Source organism: Sparus aurata, chromosome 23 (genome assembly GCF_900880675.1).
Source record: "Sparus aurata chromosome 23, fSpaAur1.1, whole genome shotgun sequence".
In the NCBI taxonomy this organism is placed as follows: domain Eukaryota; kingdom Metazoa; phylum Chordata; class Actinopteri; order Spariformes; family Sparidae; genus Sparus; species Sparus aurata.
In genome coordinates this window covers 4,581,923-4,589,334 of record NC_044209.1, presented here as the reverse complement: position 1 = coordinate 4,589,334, position 7,412 = coordinate 4,581,923, and the positions used below count along the sequence as shown (strand labels likewise).

Sequence of the window (7,412 nt, the reverse complement as noted above, 5' to 3'; positions counted from 1 at the left end):
AAACTTCAGCCCTGTACATCTTGGCATACAGATTGGGAATTTATATTTGCTTCTGTCCTGTGAAATATTTAAACTGTGGTGCAATTGGCTGTTTGGATTCCATATTTAAAATCATAAGAAAATAATTATTTTTTTCTTAAATTAAGCATGGTATTGTAACAGGCACATTTTTTCTGTTACACATTTTATCATAAATAACAGTCCTTATTATACTAAAAAAAGAGTTAATAACAAAAGCTCCCACTGATGGAGGCCTCCCTATAATGTGGACAGGGGAAATGGAGAATACAGTGGGCCGCTCCTTAGCTGCTCCCAGCTGCTGGATCAGCACCTTGGAAGGTGTTGCAGCACACAGTCCTGACGATATCTTGACAAAAAGTGTTCAAAAAGTAACAATCCTTATGTCAAATGTGGGTGTATATGTTGGGTGCCACAGTCTCATGCCTACAACCCACATTCGTCATAGCACAAAATGGGGTGTACTTATCAGTATTTAAAAAGAAAATGCATTTTTTTCCCTCCAGTCTTCTTCATTCAGTTTGAGACAATATTTGCGTTAAATAACTATTAGTGTTTCAGCAGCCCCAACCTGACCTCAAGTGGGATGAAGATGTCCACCGTGGTCTCCAGGTCATAGACAAGATTGGGCTTATAGGTTAAAACTCTGACAAACTCGAGCTGTCTGAAGGGAAGGGGTGCGAACACATTGTATGCAGTGAAGGACTAGCAATCAGAAAGTCATGGTGTATTGATGGTGAAACAGTTCCAAACCCTTTTCACATTTTCTCCATCGGAACAGTGTTTGGAAAAAAAGGGCGCCAACAAAAAATGTATTTTTTCATACAATGTCTGAAGTCTATCAATCATGAACAAACCATAATAATAATAATTAATGAAACTCTCCTCTTGAGATGTCTTATTTTGCCTACTGCCTACTGACCCCAGGGATTTGGCGATGGGAATATGTTAATTGAGAAATATTAGGCCACCTTTAATGAAAAAGGCTTGATACTTTTTTAAGTAAGTGCTATCCTCTATGCGGCACTACACTCCATTTGAAGAGTTAATTTTTAATTGAGATTACAGCCCCACCATAAAGTAGACTGCTGCCCCAGAGAGACCAAAACAAATTTACAGAAAGATTCACCACGCTTAAAAAAAAAAAAAAGACTTCATTGAAATCAGTTTCATGAATTAGGAACCAAACAAATCTATCACATTACCATTGAATTTCCCAAGGGTTCTGTATAAAGTTTTCTTGAAATTGAGAATGCGCTGCATTTCTCTTCGCTTTATTAAGATTCAGACTCTTGCAACCCCAAAGAGATCATTAGAATCAATATTACATTTGAGGCTGCTGCCCGAAATTTCGGGACTGAGTTCCAAGAAAATTAAAAAAAAAGATTTAGCTTTGACATACACTGGAGGGACAGCTTGCTTTTGATTGATAGTGATGAGAAGATGTTATTGAGAAATATCCAAAAGAACACATTTAGCAGCTGCATTGTGACAGAAGGATCAAATGGAATGAGGCTCTAGCAAAAGTTCAGACAGGAAGAGTACTCTTTTGCATGATCAGTCCTTAGTTTATTTATCATAACATCCTCTCATTCACTCACAACTTTCTCATGCAGCAATATCCAATCATCTCATTTCAAACAATCTTTCACAGCAGAGATTGCAGAATGAGTCTCATTGTCTGAGATTCCAGAGCAATTTTGTGCACTACTGTGGGAAATCAGGGTTCACAGACTCATGCAAAGATAGATGTAAACGTCTCTCCTCCTCACTAAATGCTTGCATCGATCTGTCTTATCATCTGGATTCAGCGTTCGCAGTCTCATTGCTGACATGTATTCCAGTATTTATCTGTTTCCATGACAATTGGCAAATCTGAATCATTGTGTTCATTGTCCGTGAAGTCTACCTGTCTACCTGTTATAATTAGGGCTTACATAAAAGGATTTCTCCCAGCTACCTGCTTGCTCTCCTCTGTTGGAAGGTATGAGACAAACATACATGGGCAAGTGTAAGAACTTGAGGGAGTTTGACAAGGGTCAATTTGTGATGGCGAGATGACTGGGTCAGAGAATCTCCAAAACTTCAGCTCTCCTGGCCTGCAGTGGTGAGCATCAGAACTGGACCATGAAGCAATGGAAGAAGGTGGCCTAGTCTAATGAATCACGTTTTCTTCTACATCATGTCTATGGCTGGGTGCTTGTGTGTCGCTTACTGTCGCTTTGCCCATATATGTATATGTGTATGTATGTATGTATGCATGTATATACATGTGTGTGTGTGTCTATGGCGTTAGAATCGTTTCAAAAAGCGTGCGCACCTATCAACTGATCGTGTCACTTGCGCCTGCTTTGACGCCTGTGCAGCAAGCCGCGCCTGACGTGTAATGTAGTTTTCTTCATTGACTTATAATGGCCCCCCGTTCACGCGCACGTTCACGCGCACGTTCACGCGTGATGACTGCTTCACACCGGTAATCACACGACGCATAGTGACTACGCGTAACATTCATGCGTCTTTTTGCAAACGCACGTGTTAACGCTCGCATGAAGATGATTGAACATTTTTTTCACACGCTTACGCGTACGTGGAAATGACGTGCACAAAGTCTGTCACACGTAACAAGAAACTGCGTACGTATGAAGCAGCGTGTACACGTCTGTCTTTCACTGTTTGACAAATGTTGTTTGGCGTTCACACGTACGTGCGGTCGCAGACTCTGAAGCTTCGCAGCCGGAAGTTGATCTGCACCGTGCGCACCAGTCCGCGTACATGAACACCTCGCGTAGTTGTTCTGTGTTCCATTTTCATCCAGTAGATGGTGCAATCGATCCAATGCGAGATACATGTTTCTGACCAAATGTCGCGGCTTCAAATGCATCAAATTCCCACATCCAGTTACGCAGGCAGCTGTCCATGGTGCTGAACCAAGTGACAGACAAAGGCTGCACTCTGCGTTCTGATGTTTGCTGGGCAGATCTGTCCCCCTTGGTTTCTCATCAACTCTGTTGTGGGAGATCTCCCACAAAGCAAAAGTAATACACATTTTTTCACTCCCCGCTCGGCTCGAGCCCGGCTGAACTCTGGCCTGAGCCCACTTCACCCAGGCGCGAGCCTGCAGCCCCCGCTCCTGCTGACAACAGACTGGGGGAGAAAACAGACATTCCTTTGCTCAGAACCCATATCAGGCTGTGTCTGAATATACATGAAGATCGGTATAACGCATTGGAGCAATTGGAACAATTTTGGATATTTAGCATGATAAAGTAATTTCAATTCAACGTAGCCATTTGTCCAGCTGAAGCATAATGAGCGTTATGTCATTATTAATATGAAGTAGGCTTGTTTTGCGGTTAATCTGCCACATGATCCGTTTGAACCCACAAAGGAAAAAAGGATAAATGCGCAGCCTCCGTTTCCTTTCTGATTGAGTCCGTTCGGAGTGGGGGGTTCCCCAATAGACTTTTCGGAATAGCGGGGTCTTTGAAAAAAAGGGAAACCCTGCCATTACGATGAATTGAAGTCTATGTTCGGAACAGCGGGGTTTCGGAAAGGCGGGGTGTAACCGTGGTGCTGGAATCCCCACTTCCAGCTGCACTCGCACAACTCTGAAATAAACTGTGGCCCATGGGTGCGATCTGCCGGGGAATGACCCCTCTGCTCGTTCGTTTTAACAAAACGTGTCTTTGTGGAAGGTTAACAATGTATGAGTGGATTGAGCAGTGCTGCTCAGTTTTTTTTTTGTTTGTTTGTTTGTTTGTTTTTTAAAGCAGAGGAGAAGACGACATGCTGACCCACAACCCAGTTGCCCTGCAGCCTTTTTGGTTTTTTTTTTACAGTGGGACTATTTTATTAGATAATAGGCTACCTATGTATTTTTGATTCAATAAAAACTACATGAAATTGATTGTGTATCCATCTCTTATACCCATAGAGGGGATTATCATGACCACTGGCCCCTGCCTACACACGCAAACTGTGCGCATGCAAAGGCTGTTACATTATTACACTGAATATAATAATGTCTGCAAACGTAATAAACCTCAAACACCTACTAATACTGACCGTGCGTGCAAAATCCAGCTGCTGACCCTCCGCTCCACTGTCACACAACGGATCCCTCTCTATTGTAATTGTTTGCCGAAAAAATAATTTCCATGAAGAAAACATCGCCTGATATTTAAATTCAAATTCCCATTGACAATACAAATCTCAGGAAATCTGGATGTATTGCTCATTTGTACACACAACACTTATCAGTCTACAGGCAAGAATCAATAATCTAAAGGTTTATTAATTCAATAAATTTCAAATTTGCTTTATTGCCATGAATGCCACAACAATATTGCTAAAGCAATAAAGAACTAACGAAAATAATACCTAGCACAGTACCGTTATACTTACTGTATGTGTTTATGTGAATTAATAATAATAATAATAATAATAACTTTGAACATTATCACAATTAAGTTATCAATCTGTGATGTAAATAACAAAATGCAAACATTACAGACTTCTAACCATTTTTCTAAAAGTGTCTGTATTTTAATTGAGAATATTTTTTATATAAATTACAGAAAAGGAAAAGAAAATATGATTTATTTTACCTATTTCGGCCATATTGACCGCACATCATTTCGCAGGATTTCATTCATTGTCTCTCTTGTCTCTGACTTGGCTCTCATCTACGCTGACGTATATGACGTGTGTTTCGATAACCAAGAAAGTGCTTGGAGACCGTAAAGGGCATTTAAAACAATCTTTATTCACAGAAATTATAGAATGGGGTCTGGGGGGAAGGGGTCCGTTATTGTGGTGACTTGGTAACACCGATTCTCCACGACCACCGCTGGTCTTCCACTTGCACACTGTCCTCTGCCAGGCGCAGACTCGGGAGCTGTGGGGGAAACGAGATGGCAGTCACTGCACTTGCGTTTGCTCTTGTCAAACCCTGGTTTAGCCCTGTATCAACAATACACCTGACATGAAAAAGGACAAGCTTAGTGTAGGTATATAAAATGGTGAAAACCAGACACAACGTTACAGGCAACACTATTTTTTAAGCTCTCAAAACTCAGTTCTACAGGTGCTTTTCACCAGTGTGACATGTGTCTGAGTGGATCTGTTGTTAAACTATAATGTTAAAAGTTCACAATCATGATTTGGGTTCAAAGATCACATAGATACTGCTTACCTGATTCAGAATTGATGTACAGTCTGATAGCTGGTCTTCCCACAATGTCATGATCCCCCGGTGGGTTTAACTGGTGACTGTGTTATCTGGTGGCCTTCTCTCGTTGTAAGACATGTTACGAATGTGTTGTGGAGTTTTATTCTAAGGACTGTATGGTAAACTGGACTGAATCACTTATGGCCACTGGGTTAGAATTAGTTCCTTTTAGTCCTTTTAGTTTTAGTTCCTTTTAGTTTCGCAATTGCTGATTAGGAATGTTTGATGGTGTGAGTGTGACAGATGAGTATGTGTGTGTGGAAGGTATATGAAAGTTGTGTGGTTCTGTAACAGAATAAAAAGCAGTTATCAGAACAGTAGGTACATGGTTAACTATACAGTACCAGGAATGGTAAACAACCAATAGAAATAAGAATGAATCATTCAGCTTAATTCACAACAACCAGGTGCTAGCACGTCTCTCTCTCTCAGCAGCAGCAGTCAGGACGGCAAAGAAAAAGAAATATAGCCTGTGTGAAGCGCTGGAGCCGCGGGCCGATTCCCGTCACTGACAACTAAAGCCTAGACTGTAGACTGTTGTGGTGGTGAGCTAACTCGATGCTAACTTTGGCTAGCGGTGGCGGTTAGCATCCACCGCTAATACCGTCTTCCCAACTGACCACAACGGCAACATAACACCGGAGGCTCCCGGTGTTGGTGACAGAGGCACCCGCGCTTCTCTCGGACTGTATTTCCTTACCTTTGTGGTCCTGGTAACTGCTGCTGTCAGGGGCAGGAGGCTAACGTTACACAGTTGAGCCCGAGAGGAGGGGCCCAGTTACAATGTTTTGTTTACAAACTGTAACAAGCAATACTCCAGACTCTACTTTTAAACTTACACAACACAAATGACCTTTGTATTAATACGTAAATATTAACCATTTCCCAGTCACCTTTCTCATCCTACGTCGTCTTCTTCTTCTTCTTCTTCTTTTGAATTTCCGGCAGGCAAAGTATGGCTCACTGCTGCCTCCCCTGGTTGATTAAAATGAAAAGGCCAACTACGTGAGGCGTTCATGTACGCGAACTGGTGTGCGCGCTGCAGATCAACTTCCGGCTGCGAAGCATCAGAGTCTGCGAGCGCACGTAAGTGTGAACGCCTAACAACATTTGTCAAACAGTGACAGACAGACGTGCACACGCTGCTTCATACGTACTCAGCTTTTTGTTACGTGTGAAATACAATATGCACGTAACAACGCACGCACGCACGCACGCATAACAAAATAATCATGCGTGCGTGCGTTGCTGCGTGTCTCTCTAATTGTATTGACATCGATTTACCGCCATAGTGTGTATATGTGTATGTGTGTGTGTGTGTGTATGTGTATATACATATGTATGTGTGTGTGTGTGTGTGTGTGTGTATGTATATATATATATATAAGTTGAGCAACATTATTTTGTTAGTCTGCAAGAAAAATTGTATTCCTGTCAATCCATTTATTGTAGTAACTTTATCTTTCTGGTTATTTATCATAATAACATATTAATATAAATCATGAGTCTCCCATTTTCCCAAAATATTTTGCAGTATGGAGTATCAAAAGGATTCTGATGCTTGCAAATATTCTTTTATCCATTTATCCACCCTTTTGGGCCTGGTTAGAGCCTTTTAGATCAGGTTAAAATATTTTGCTCTGAGATGACAGGATAGTGTATGATCTAGTTAATTTGAAGCAAATATATTCCTTCCTTCCAAGGAGACAGAACCTAACTTCAGTCTGTTTTTTATGAAAACACATTTCATCATTGGCAAGAGTCTGCCACAAACTCATGTTTTCTGTCATTTGCTGATCCACTTATTTGTTCAACTTGCGCCAGTTTGCCTCCTACCTTTTTGCCCTGCAACTGTCTTGATTATTGACCAACTGGACTATTTGTCTCACACAAGTAACCATCACTATTTACCAAATTGCATTTCCCTGCTTGCTGGACTCCGGCGGGGCTCATTCAACCATATCAGGCCTGTTATCGGCCCTATCATCAAGCTTGAAGCGTTTACACGCTGCGCTTCAGTCAATGGAGCCTGTGAAAAGACAGGCTTGTCTGCCTAACAGCTTGCACCAGGCAATCTGTAAAATCTCTCTCTCTCTCTCTCTCTCTCTCTCTCTCTCTCTCTCCTCTCTCTCTCTCTCTCTCTCTCCCTCTCTCTCTCTCACGC

General features: G+C 41.7%; 1 long non-coding RNA gene across 2 annotated transcripts; it reads right to left on the bottom strand.

The window, feature by feature from the left end:
- Positions 1-4,953: 4,953 nt before the first annotated feature.
- Positions 4,954-6,169, bottom strand: LOC115576085 (uncharacterized). 2 transcript variants are annotated; one of them, XR_003982768.1, is made up of 3 exons: positions 6,142-6,169; positions 5,213-5,533; positions 4,954-4,997 (listed from the first exon to the last, which is right to left on the bottom strand). It is a non-coding gene; the product is annotated as an uncharacterized LOC115576085 (long non-coding RNA). The 2 variants fall into 2 exon arrangements; XR_003982767.1 differs by lacking the exon at positions 6,142-6,169 and adding an exon at positions 5,949-6,088.
- Between the last annotated feature and the right edge of the window lie 1,243 nt (positions 6,170-7,412).